Source organism: Plectropomus leopardus, chromosome 1 (assembly GCF_008729295.1).
Source record: "Plectropomus leopardus isolate mb chromosome 1, YSFRI_Pleo_2.0, whole genome shotgun sequence".
In the NCBI taxonomy this organism is placed as follows: domain Eukaryota; kingdom Metazoa; phylum Chordata; class Actinopteri; order Perciformes; family Serranidae; genus Plectropomus; species Plectropomus leopardus.
Window position 1 is genome coordinate 7,375,540 of NC_056463.1, and position 13,813 is coordinate 7,389,352.

The 13,813-nt window shown below is 37.7% G+C and overlaps 1 protein-coding gene across 2 annotated transcripts in view; it reads left to right on the top strand.

Moving 5' to 3' along the window:
* Window positions 1–530: 530 nt before the first annotated feature.
* The window catches only part of pacsin3 (protein kinase C and casein kinase substrate in neurons 3), a 47,247-nt gene continuing 33,964 nt past the window's right edge, over window positions 531–13,813 (top strand). The window contains exons 1-2 of one of the 2 annotated variants that reach the window (XM_042491230.1): window positions 623–691; window positions 7,877–7,942. The gene's annotated coding sequence lies outside the window, so the exon portion shown is untranslated. Of the gene's footprint in view, window positions 692–7,876; window positions 7,943–13,813 lie in introns of both variants that reach the window. The other variant, XM_042491237.1, reaches the window with a different exon arrangement.

Consider the following 13,813-nt stretch of genomic DNA (forward strand, 5'->3'; position numbering starts at 1 on the left):
GGTAAAGAGATCATATTATTTTTCGTATAATTGCATACAATTTAGTTTCAAATTTTACTAGCTTTTTAATCTTAAAGGTATTAGATAAATTAGCTCGGAAGATAAATATAAGTTCAAACATCAACTCATGATAAATATATTGGTTTTTTTTTTAAATCATCATACAGTTTTGCTCGTGTGAGAGGGAGGTGTTATTTTTTTCCAGCCTGGAGTGGTGTTTTTTCCGACGGTCCTGTAAGGCAGCATAAAGCCGAGCAGCAGACAGTGAAGGGTTAAACTGTGTAATAGGATGAATGGATATTGTGGTGAGCAGCATCTGATTACACAGAGACGCCAGTAGGCATCAGAGGGGGGAAGACACTCATTATCTACCAGCCGCAACTGCTCCTCAGTCCCCTCCGAAGAAGAAACTCGTTTTATTTCCACATTTTTACTCGGAAACTTTACTTTTTAACCGCGAAGAAACACCGAAGTGACGGTTATCCTCGGGTGAATTTGTCGGTTAATTCTCACCGTGTAAATGGCTGAAGGGGACCGACGTGTGACTGCGGAGTAAACCTGCAGGATGTCGCAGTTTGCGGAGGCTTAAAGAGGACTAACCGCCGTGTTTTTACCGAGGACAGCCGTCAGGAGAGGCGGTCAGACCGGGGAGGAGAGCGGCTGCAGCTCGGAGGTGGGAGCGAAACAACAGGTAAGAGACTTCACCTGTCTGCAGCCGGCACATGTTGACACCCTGTGGCCTCATAATCTTGTGTAACATGTATGTTTAATTATGACTGTTTACATCCATATTTTAACCCACCGGACCGTGTTTGAAACACCGAGCATCAGCAACTGTCACATACCGACCGTTGGCACCTAAGCTAACGTTAGCTTACAGCTGAAAAAGTGCTTTGTAGTGGTGGAAAGTAGTTAACGTTAAGTTACTTTACAATAAAATACTCACAAGTAACGTTACTGTACATAAGTACAATTTTGAGGTACTTTAATTTCCGACTTTACATGAGTATTAAAATTTTCCGTGACTTTGTACTATGCTAGCTACACTACATTTCAAATATTGTACCGTTATTGGTTTTTCAGGGCCGAGCAAATGTTTAATTAAAAAGGAAACATTAAACAAGTTCCCAGCAACTTCCTTATAAAGTTAAGTGAAAATATAAATAAAAATGAATAGCTGTTAATTTTATCTTTTATTTTTCATTATAGTTTAATATTGGCTTTTCAATGACGCCCTTATTGCAATAACATCTACAATATATTAATAAAGTTCATGTTGTACAAAGTGATCAAAATGCTTTAAAACTGAAATTTTCAGTTTTCTCTCTTTAAACTACTTTCAAATATACAGTTTCACTGTTCTCTTTTTCACCAAATCCTAGTATTTTTTATCTCCAGCAACTTTTATAAGCTGAAAATTAAGTAATTTTTTACCAGTAGGGGAAGAAAGTACTCTCAAAACTTAAAATAAATACCAATATTTCATTAGATTTTCAAGTTGTTATTGCTGGTGGAAAATAGTTAACGTTAAGTTACTTTACAATGAAAGTTAAATACTCAGAAGTACGTTACTGTACTTAAGTACAATTTTGAAGTACTTTAATTTCCAACTTTACATGAGTATTTCAATTTTCTGCGACTTTGTACTTTAGCTACACTACATTTCAAATATTGTACTTTTTGACTGTTATTGGTTTTTCAGGGCCGAACAAATGTTTAATTAAAAAGGAAACATTAAACAACAAGTTCCCAGCAACTTCCTTATAAAGTTAAGTGAAAATATAAATAAAAATGAATAGCTGCTAATTTTCAGTACTCTCAAAACTTAAATATACAGTTGTCATTCTCTTTTACCAAATCCTAGTATTTTTATCTCACATTTTTAAGCTGAATTAAGTAATTTTTTACCAGTAGGGGAAGAAAAAGTAAATACCAATATATCATTAGATTTTCAAGTTGTTATGGCTGGTGGAAAAAGTTAAATACTCACAAGTAATGTTACTGTACTCAAGTACAATTTTGAAGTACTTTAATTTCCGACTTTACATGAGTATTAAAATTTTCCGTGACTTTGTACTATGCTAGCAACACTACATTTCATATTGTGCTTTTTGACCGTTATTGGTTTTTCAGGGCCGAGCAAATGTTTAATTAAAAAGGAAACATTAAACAACAAGTTCCCAGCAACTTCCTTATAAAGTCAAGTGAAAATATCAATAAAAATGAATAGCTGTTAATTTTATCAATTTTGAAGTAGTTTAATATTGGCTTTAAATGACGCCCTTATTGCAATAACATCTACAATTATTAATAATTTCAAATATTGTACAATGATCAAAATGCTTTAAAACTGAAATTTTCAGTACTCTCAAAACTTGAATATACAGTTGTTTAATTAAAAAGGAAACATTCTCAAGTTTTTCCAAAAGTCAAGTAGTAGCTTTTTTCAGTACTCTCACATTTTTCAAGCTGTAATTTTTAACATTTTTAAGCTGAATTAAGTAATTTTTTCCAGTAGGGGAAGAAAAAGTAAATACCAATATATCATTAGATTTTCAAGTTGTTATGGCTGGTGGAAAATAGTTAAATACTCACAAGTAATGTTACTGTACTTAAGTACAATTTTGAAGTACTTTAATTTCCGACTTTACATGAGTATTTCAATTTTCCGCGACTTTGTACTATGCTAGCTACACTACATTTCAAATGTTGTAGTTTTTGACCGTTATTGGTTTTTCAGGGCCGAACAAATGTTTAATTAAAAAGGAAACATTAAACAACAAGTTCCAGCAACTTCCTTATAAAGTCAAGTGAAAATATAAATAAAAATGAATAGCTGTTAATTTTATCTTTTATTTTCATTATAGTTTAATATTGGCTTTAAATGACGCCCTTATTGTAATAGCATCTACAATATATTAATAATTTCATGTTGTACAATGATCAAAATGCTTTAAAACTGAAATTTTCAGTACTCTCAAAACTTCAATATACAGTTTGTCATTCTCTTTTACCAAATCCTAGTATTTTTATCTCTCATTTTTAAGCTGAATTAAGTATTTTTTTTACCAGTAAGGGGAAGAAAAACTAAATACCACCATATCATTAAATTTTTAAGTTGTTATGGCTGACAATTTATTAGAAAACAGTTCAAATCCGCAGTGATGGAGCAACTTTATCATCCCCCATTTTTTTTCATCCCAGATTTTACTTATGCTCATACCAGCACTTGTTAGCTTTAAAGATGCTGTTGCTAGTTGAGCAAGTCTGTACACACTGCCAATAACGTTATACTGACAAAATGTGCTAAAAAAGAAAACATTAATACTCAAATTTTACACATAGCCTACAAGAAATATAAAAAGTTAACAAAATGTACAGTTTTCCTGAAGCTGTTTTAAATCATTTTCCTCCTGACGGGGCAGAAAAACTGCAAAACAAACTGACAGAAGCACAGCCGCAGCCATTGTTATGTTGACTGACAATAGTCACTGAATTTGTCAGTCTGCCACACAGAGTGCTGTGGAGCGTGCAGTCCAGGTGGCTGTTTATTTGCATCAGTACAAATAAATGCAATTAATGCAAAAACTATAGAAAATGCTTGTGAGAGATGCAAATTCAGACAAAAGGCAGTGTGGTTTTAGATAGCGGCAGAGTTGCAAGATATTTCTTTATGGGTTTGACCCTAGAAGTTACCCCTCTCTATCAAACATTGACATGCTATTTAATGTTTAAGGTCACCAAAAAGTCCATTGCTACAGAATAAGAATGCCTTTGCAGCTTTTCCTCCTGAAAAGTAATGGTTAATGTTACTAAATGAGGCTCTTTAAAAGCCCTTTCTTTGTGTTGTAGTTTGCTATTATTTGTCATGTTTTTTGTTTTGTATGATGGATAATTTAGAAGACCTGTATAGGTGTTGGAGCAGTGGTTTTTATTATGACATTTATTTTGGCAAAGCACATAATTAACATACCTCAAACCTGCGAAATGAGTGAGAAAAGAGTATTGAGTGAACGTAATTTCCACAAAAGGTTTTATCAGACGAGGCCTGTCAGCTCATAGAAATCCATGTGGATGATTTTTGGGAGGCCTTAACAGCAGCAGTATGACAGAAGGATCCATTGAGGGGTGGGGCAGGCAGGCTGAAACTTTACCCCCAGCTTCAGGCTTCAAATCCTGCCATGCAAGTGGAATTTCATGCAAACATGAAATATTTCAACGCAGAGCGTGAACTCCCACCCATCGTCAGCACTCCTTGGGGTGGCGCACATATTTACTCATGCATTTTTTAAATTTAAATTTAAGTAAGTGACACCAGACATCAAAAAGTGAAGAGTGAAGGTCAGGGTCATGTCATATTTTGTGTTCTTTTTGTCTTTTTTTTTGGTTATTTTTTTTTTTATCACATCTGTGATAAAGTGTTTAAAAACCCAGCTGATTGGATAGAGGCCTTTTAAAAATAGGCCCGTTGTTAGTTTTATTACCCAGCTAAATTTGTACTCTGTGATAATCCGTTAGACAATAGTTGTTTAAATTATTTCTTGTTAAGGAGTTGAGGACATTAGGTAGGTTTAAGGACCTAAAAGAGCACCTAAAATGACCTGAAAGATACACAAACATAGACATTTTTACTCTTCTAATTCTTGAAAAATAAAAATACAAAAATAAGTTATTGTAAGATAAAACTGAAGCATGAAGAAACTAGAATGAAAAGAAAAAATAAATGATAGAAAACAGAAATAGTCTAACTTTTTTCAACCACTAACACTCACAATTTAAAGTAGGTTTGCAACTAACAATTATTTTCATTATCAAATAACCTGCGGATAGATTTCGTGGTCAATCATTTGGTCTATAAAACAAAGATGACCTCTTCTAATGGTCCAAAATATATACAGCGTACCATAGCGTAAAAGGCAAAGCAGCAAATGTTTACATTTGAGAATTTGTAACTGTCAAATGTTGGAGTGTTTTGCTTTAAAAATGACTTAAATCATTTATCAAGATAACTTGCAAATTCATTTGTTGACTGACTATTTGTTCCAGCTCTGTTTTAAAGAAACCTGTGGCGAGGATCTTTTCGTTAAAGCTGTGTTTTTACCAGAAAATTTAAGTCCTTCTGTGTTGCAGTCAGAGAGGCTTCATGCAGTCACACTGGAGTCAAATGTGAACAGCAGGCAAAGCAGGTTTCGGGGTTAATCTTTGCAACGTGCAACAGATTGTGCCAAGCTAGCCCCAGCCAGTGTCCAGAGGCCGTCAGGCTGCAGTGCTTTTTGCAGAGCAAAGGCAGCTGGCAGGGAGGCGGTCTCGGCCCAACATGGCCTCAGTGATGTGGTTCTGGTTAGAAACGAGCTGGGAGAACAGCTGTGTGTGTGGGAACAAGGCTGAGTTGTCCTTTTTCTCTCAGTCTGCTGTACTCCGCCTCTCTGTGATCTGCTTTCGTTTTGTTTTCTGTCCTTGTCTACAGCAGAGAGCAGTCACATGGTTAGTTGTCAGAGCCTCAGGCTGACAGACGTTACAGGAGTGAGATCACGACGAGTGGGAGTGTGAATTGTTGAAATAATTTCTTCTAAGGTCTGATTCACAACTTGGACATTTTCGAGATTGCTGCATTGTTTCATGAAAGTAAAATAATGTGATCACTAAATATCATATGGCTTGAATATGATTTATGGCTCGATTGCATTAAAGATCAGGGAAAGGTTACATTTCAGATAAAATAGCATGATATTGCAACAACTAATGTCTCTGATGATACTTTGTCCTCTGGTAAATTTATGTTGTTTTGCAGTCAGAAATTAAGAAGATGAGAAAAGTTTTTTTCCCTCTTCATCCGGTGTTGGAAATCATAACTTGATTTTGTCATTATTAACTATCAGATGAACATCTAATATACATATTAGGTTAGATTAGATTAGATTCCTGATTTTTAGCAGGTTGATGCATTCATGTCATGAATCATCATTATTTACCATGAATCAAGCATTAACATGAAGGATTTTGCTCTGCTTTTGGTCTGGCCTGTCTCTGTGCCTTGTCATCATTGTTCTCTAATATCTAACCTTGTGTCATGAAGCAGCTTGTGCTGTATGTGGTTTTGCATTATTATTATTATTATTATTATTATTATTATTATTATTACTAACCAGTTTCATTCATTGTTTGTGTTCAGGGTGAAGTGGGTGGGGTTGTCGGCTCTGGCTTGTGAAACATTCAGAAGTGAAACTGATGTCAAATTTTACAGTTATCCAATCATCATAATGGGAGGGACTCAGAAAAGCAGTCTTGCTTTTACCATGAGGTTAAAGCAGGTTTTAGGTTAAAGGGAAACTTGAGTGTTTTTCAACTTGGATCCTTACTTTCCCCAGTGTTATTGTGTCTAAGTTTCTAATGCAATCAGCAATTTTTTAAATTGGTTCATTATTGAGAGAGCGGCGGCGGTGAAACAGACTGCAGTTTAATCCCTATGACGATGGTGCACCGTCAGTTAACATCCATTAAAAGTGCTTGTTTTTGCCACTGACAGTACAGAGTAATAAAATGTTTTCCTAGGGCTGCCACTTGAAAGTCAGAGATTCGAATCATCAGTTGAAACTCCTCAGTTGACTGAGATTGCTTCGAGTTGAACATTTTTTTTCTTTGTTTATGTTGTTTTTGCTTATCAGTGTGTTGTGCAGTGTACTTCTGGGGATGTTTTGCATAGTGAACCTCTTGACTTTCACAATACTCTTTGGTACAGGCTGCTGCAGACGTGATGCAGCAACAGGGAGGAGGAGAGACTGCACCATAAGGCTGTGATATGACGTTTTCCCTTTACTGCTTACTCTTTACTTTTTGTTTGATATCTAGTGTTGCACACTTTTGATCCATCATTGGCGCAGTAAGCATGTTAACAATATTACATGAATGTCGATGTCACACTGAATGTCCCACTGAGTCTGTTCAAATTTTAAAAGTTTAAGATTTCAGAGGGAGACTTCTCCTTGAATGAGACTTGGATACAAAACAGACAGGATCATAAAGTCTTATGGAAAGTCATTATGGAAAAGAGTCTTTTCCATAATGTTGTGAGTCACTTACATACAGTTTATGGTCACTTATAATAACAATCTGAGTCTTTAGTGACAAAAACAAGCACTTTAAATGGACATACATTGACATTGCACATTTGCCTATAGGGTTTACATTGCAGGCTGTGTTGCTGCTGTGGCTGTGGTTGTACCGCTCTCTCTCAGTACTGGTCCACTTTCAAAAATGTTGTTTCCATTAGTCACTTGGAACACAAAAAACATGGAAAAGAGGCTCCTGGTTCAAAAATAGCAAAGTTTCTCTTTAAGTGGATATTTCAATCTTATAAAAGTACCTTGAATATCAGAAAAATGCCTTATTTCAGTAGTTTAAGTAGTTTACTATGTAATATCTCTAATGATGGAAGTCTTGATTTTAAAAAAGAATGAAATTAGAAGTACTTCAGAAAAATTTGTAGTAAATCAGCTAAAATCACTAGCGTGTTTTTTTTTTGTTTTTTTTTTAAACCTGACACTCCCTTCCCAACTCATTGCCCGGGCAGGTAATTTTAGAGGTGTGAGCTAACTGCTCTGACCTCCTCTTACAGGGGGCTGCTGGTCTTCTAGCTCTTTCATTATCTGTCCACTACAGGCTTCATGTGTGGCATTTCACCACGACCCCCAGAATGTGCCACCTTCCAGCCAGAGCCGAGCCATATAACGGGCCGCTCGTCCAGCCCCGTCCGAACACTGCTGAGATCTAACCGCATGCTGCTCCGCTGTCTAACAAACCCATCTGTGTGTTTTCTTTTTGCTTTCGCATCTACCTCTGAGGGATCTTCCTCTCTCCGCCAATTTTTGTGTCTCAGGCCCGTGGAGACAAAGACTGTCTTCTGTTTGGACATCTGTCCATCTCTGTTTTCATCTCTGATAAGGTAAGTTCTGCTCTCACTCTGGGCTCCTGATCCTGTGCAAAATGTGGTTTGTGTACTGTTTTTGTTCATTATCATGCTTACTGTGCTTTTTTCATCACTGGTGGAAAATAACTAAGTGCTTCACTTGAGTATTTTAATTTTATGCTACTTTATACTTCTACTCCACTACATTTCAGAGGCAAATATTTTACCTTTTACTCTGCTTTAACAACTGCAGTTACTCTGCAGATGTAGCTTTAGGAACCTAAAATGAGCATATGTAATACAAAGTTTGTAATTAAGAAATGCGTTCTGTGTTTTGCACAAAACATTTTGCTTTTAAATCGGTAGCAGAAGTACTGCATTCAAAATCCCAGTCACGGCCCTTTTCCCACTGCATAAAAAAAAACAAAACAAAAAAAAACCTGCTAACATCTGACTTTTTAATGTAATGGGTAGGGGCCAACTGATATGGATTATTTTGGGCCAATGTCGATACCGATATTAGGGAGTAAAAAATTTACATCACCAATATATCGGCTGATTAAAAATCCCTCAATTCCTTCAAACACTTGTATTACAATACTTTTATTTTCAAAAATGACACTCCAGCCCTGGGCTTGCATTCCACATTTTAGTATTTGAAAAATATTTAATTTTATATAATATAGGCCTATTTTTACAATACAAATTTAGGTTTAATTGGGCTCAGGCCCAAAACTGCTACCCTGGGTTGGGCTTTGAACAGGCTTGGACAGTAACTGTGCAGATTCATATAGGGTTGGGGCAGATTTTTTGGGCCTGATCTAAGCTCTATTCCTCATACAGCAGGGCTCTCAGCTTTAAGGTTTGACTTTAACTGATGATGCCCTTGTCTTGAGTTTAAGACATTTAAAAGCAGTGTTCTCGTCAGCGCTATTTGCTGTTGCACTGCACAACGTTTGTTGGTAGCCACACAATTTGGATGGATTTTCCAGCTTTTGTTAAAATAAAGTATCTACAGAGGAGTGGAGGCTATTTAAACATTTTGCATAGTTGTCACAAATTGTTTACACTGAAATGTTCCTGAATAATGACACAAATTCAACATCCCTGCAACATGCTCAAAGGCCGTCAGGCATGCTTCGACCCGATTCAAAAGATGGTCCATCTTGATACGAGTCAGCATGCTTAAACTGGTTGTAAAAAATCTAATCGAAGTGCCAAAGTGTGGCCAAAATTACCAACGGAAAAACCCTACGAAGGGTTGGGAAATCATTCATGGGAAAGGAAAAAGTTAAAAACAAACCTGTGATACACTGTTTTATGCTTTTGGATGCAAAATCCTAATCTGAAATCTAAAACTATCTATTAGCCAAAGCTGTTAATTAAATGTAGAGGCGTAAAAAAAAGTAAATTTGCATCTGAGATGTAGTGGAGGAGAATTATAAAGTAGCAAAAAAGGAAAAATTCCAGTAGTGCCTCAAGTTCAAGCACCTAAAAATTGCACTTAAGTACAGTACTTGAGTGAATGTGCTTAGTTACACTCCACTGGTTTACTGTGACACCCACACAGCTGTTTATGCCTGCATGTGCCACCAGCTGCATATAATCCTCTAAGTATTTGAGTTATTTCATGGTATCTTCTTGTAGCCTCACAAAGCCAGATGATATCTCTTAAGTTTATACTTTGAAATGTGATTGAGCTTGACCAGATTCATATCAGATCAACACATGAAGTACAGGGATTTTCTAGCCAATTACACATCACTCACCACTTACAACATCCGAACATTTTATCTCAAAGTTGAAGCTCTAAAATAAGGCACTCGACCTACTGTTTTTCTTGCCTCACATATATTCAGAAACAAATTTTGCTGTACAGTTTTAGAAACAGAGCAGCTGCAGTGTTTATCTAGTCTGGAAAGTGGAAGCAGAAGCAGTGACACCTTGGGGAGTTTTGTGTCTTGTCAGATGTGACGAGTTCACGTTGTTGGGACAGTTTTTGTAGTTTGAAAGCTAGTCAACATTTACGTGCACCATTTGTGACCTCTGAGAGTTCAAAATGTTAATGGATTACTTTTGATTTCACCCTCTGACTTTTAACATGCACACACAACGATACCTCTTTTATTGTTGTGACAGCAGTCTGACAACATTTACTAATGTCATTTTAGTCTGGAACGGGTTGCTGTTATAAGATAGAAAGCTGCTGAAGGACTTCTTCCTTCTCAAATTTTAATTAATCATTTTTATTATTTTTTTTTACTGCCTGCTCAAGGCAGGAATTTAATGCCATTATTCTGCTTCGCTATTCTTTATAAAAGGTACAGTCACAGAATGGTGGAGCAGAGTTGCCTTGCCTTTAAGCCTGCAGCCGAGCTAGTAACAGCGCAAAATCAACCTCTTTGTAAAAGAGAAAGCCGGCAGGATGGGACGGGGGTGTGACGTTTTGACAAAGTGTTATGTGTGCAACCCACCGTGGGAGATTTAAAAAGCAGCTAGAAACAGTTAGCAGCTAACTCAAAGACGAAGAACAGTTGACGAAAATGACTGCAAACTGGGGAGACATTGATGTTTGGGAGCGCTTTACCCTGAGAGCAGAGGGCGAGATCACCCGCCATATAACAGGGATGTTGAATCATTGCTAAGTTATGCCATTTTTATTGTCTAAAAAAGAGCTGCAGATGCGTGTGAGACCAACGCTGTTGTGTTGCATGTCACACTTGTCACGCCTCTTTTGTGTTTGGAATGCCAACATAACTAAAATCACACACTCAGGCGACATGATGACGCCTTTGTTTGGGTCGGTGAAGAAAAACGAAGGCGGGGTAAAGAAGGGACTTCATAGTGGCCCTAAAGTGCAATCTCTGTGTAAAGACGCTGAAGTGATCGCCCAGCATGTGTGTACTAACTTTGTCGTTGTGACGACACTGCGGCTGGAGGAGCACAGAGAATCGAGTCCTCCTGTTGGCATTTTAGTGAGGCTTCAGTTACAGCCGAGCCACACACTGAGCGGTGGGTTGTAACATGGAAACAAGGCTAATAAAACAGCTTGAGGATAAGCTCATCCAAGAAGTGATTCACTGCAAAACACTACTTTTACAAACTTCTAACTTACCTCAGTTGCCATTTCAAGCGACAGATAGTCAAAACAAAGCGGGACGACTTTCAGAGTAACCCATAATGTTCTTTATTTTTGCCAGCAGTAATCATCTTGTGATCATTGTGAGCATGGTTATCATTTTCTTTCTTTGCACAGTGAGTCTCTTGTTTGGGACAGCTCTGGCACACAGCTGTTTCTCAGGCTCTGACATACAGCCAGCTGCTGGCTGAGAAACAGCAGCTGGAGCAAAAAAAAAGGATCTCAAAGCACTTCTGTTTATAGATGTTCGAAGCCTCTGGGCCCTGATGTGTACCTACTGTACAGACTCTCACAAACTGCTGGAATGCAGCAGAGGAGCTTATACACTAATACTTGTGCAGGCCTCCACATGCTTCATATGTAGAAGCATATAGATGGAGCCTGGCTGCAGGGAAACTGTTGTTGTACATTAATCAGATTAATGACTGTGAGTTTTTCCAGTGGAGCTTATGAGGTCTGGACCTGCCTCTCTATCCGTCATTCCCTCCTCCTCCTCCCTCCCTTAGCTGGTCTCCCCTCCTCCTCCCCTTTACTGGCCTGACCCATTTCTCTATAAACCAGCAACCAGAATCTCCTTCTGTCTCACCATGACCTTCTCTGCTTCCATCACCCACCTCTTTAGCATGCCTGTTTTAGCTGCAGATATCTCTGTATTAGGGGTTGACCGATATTAGTTTTTCAGGGCCGATACCGATTATATGTTAAAGAGACCAATAAACGATAGTTGGAACCAATATGCATTTACAATAAAAGTGAAAATATTTCTGTCAACATTCAGAATTTGGAATATAACAAACTCGAACACAAAACTTTATTTAAATGCCTGTAGCAAATGTTTAATCAAAACTTAATTGAAACTTCAAGCATCAAATACAGCAAGTTCCAAGCAACTTTTTTCTATAGTCAAGTTGAAAATAAATTAAATAAAAGAAAAAGAATAAATAAAAATAGCTCCCTCAGTTTTTACAAAGTAAAAGTTTTTCCCATGCTGACTCCTGTCACCTACCTGTCCAACAGAAAATGGGCTAACTCCATATTTGCTCTGCATCCTCTCGTTAAAAGATCTATTTATATTCACCAGCCACCCAGTCCAACTGAGCAGGGGGCGGTGGTTCACCCTTTAAATGACATATTTGTAATTTGCTCAAAATTAGGCTGCTATCTTCTGTTTTTCATGTGTGACGTTTGTACATAGTTTACTCTATAGCTTAGCTCAGTTTTAGCAGCGCTGCATTAACAAAACAACAGGCATTTCACGCCACTTGAAAAATCCATTGCGAACTGTAAGCCTACAGTTTCTGTTGTCATTAGTTACACTAAAGATTGGTTTCTGTAAATAGTCAACATTCGATGTTACTTACCGGTATAAAAGATACGCTGTGAGTTCAGCATCAAACCGCATATTTTGACTCTCCAAGAGCTGTCTCCAGTGTTGGAAAGCCGCATGCATTTTTACTCTAGTTTTGCTTCTTCTTACATCGCTTCTTTTCTTTGCTGTGGACCGTTGCTTCTTTTCGGCAGCTGCTTGTGACGGGAATAACGGCCATTTTCCAGGAGCTTATGCCATCGCTGTGTTTCTTACACACTAACTAGCTTATTCACTGAGACTGTAACTTCTAAGCTGTAACCACTGACTGCAGTGTAGTGTCGAGGACTGTTTCCCCGTCGATATGTGTTTCTTCTAAACCTGACCCAAACCCTTAGCCTAATCAATAACTATGTGGAGACCCAGAGTTGTGGCAAATGGCAAAAACAAACAAAACTTTAATAGATGCTTCTGTGCTAAATATGCTACTTCCAGTAGAGCTTTGTGAGATCTACTGACTTTAAATTAAGCGCCACCATTAGGTCAAAATTTCAGCTTGTCTTGTTTGCATAGAGGCTGCCATAGCGATTACATGGATCTCATAAATAACAGAAATAAAGGCAGACTTAAGCAGACTAAAGTTTTGTAAGTCAACTCCTACACCTGCTTGTTGCCATTTATAGCACAACCTGTCCATGTTTTTCTGGTGAAGACTGACAATCCTGTCCCCATTTTCAATCCAGTTTTTGAAGCTCTGATTGGCACAGTTGTTTTTTTCCACAAGGGGAAACAACCATAAGTGAGCCCCCAAAATAATTTGGAGATAGGTCTTGAGCCAGCCTAAATATTTTATATTCAAAAGAAAGATCCTTAGTTGAAAATGTCTTAAAAAAACAGCCTCACAAGATAAAATGACTGTTTAAATCTTTGTGGTGAGAAGCTACACCTCAGTGCTGTGCACGAGCACAAAGAGAAGTAGAGGTGTATAATTTAGTTGTTAATGTAATTTGATATCTTATTCATTTATTCTGCTGCATCTGTATTTTGTACACGCTTCTTCATTATTCTAGCCTGACAAACCAGCTCCACATGCTTATTATCTGTTGCTGTGATGCAGAAACCACATCAGAAGATGCTTCTGTGTTGTGGTGCTGTCAGACCTCCTCCTCTTTCTCACTGTCCCGATGTGTCTCTGTTGCCTGTAAACTTCCGTCTCCATTTCACATTTCTTTCCACACTGAGGTGGCGAGCAACACTTGGCTCATCCCAAACAAAGTTTGTGTTCTCCTGCACTTTTCTCATCACATGCTCCGCTCTCTCATTCCTCTCCTCTTTCAGTGTTCCTTCCATCACTTTCAACTTTTTCAACGGTCCTCCTGTTCTCTGTCGGTCAGGCCTGACAGTCTGCGGCCCTGTTTTGGATCAAGGACCAACCTGTAGATTTTGGACGCCTTCAGATGGT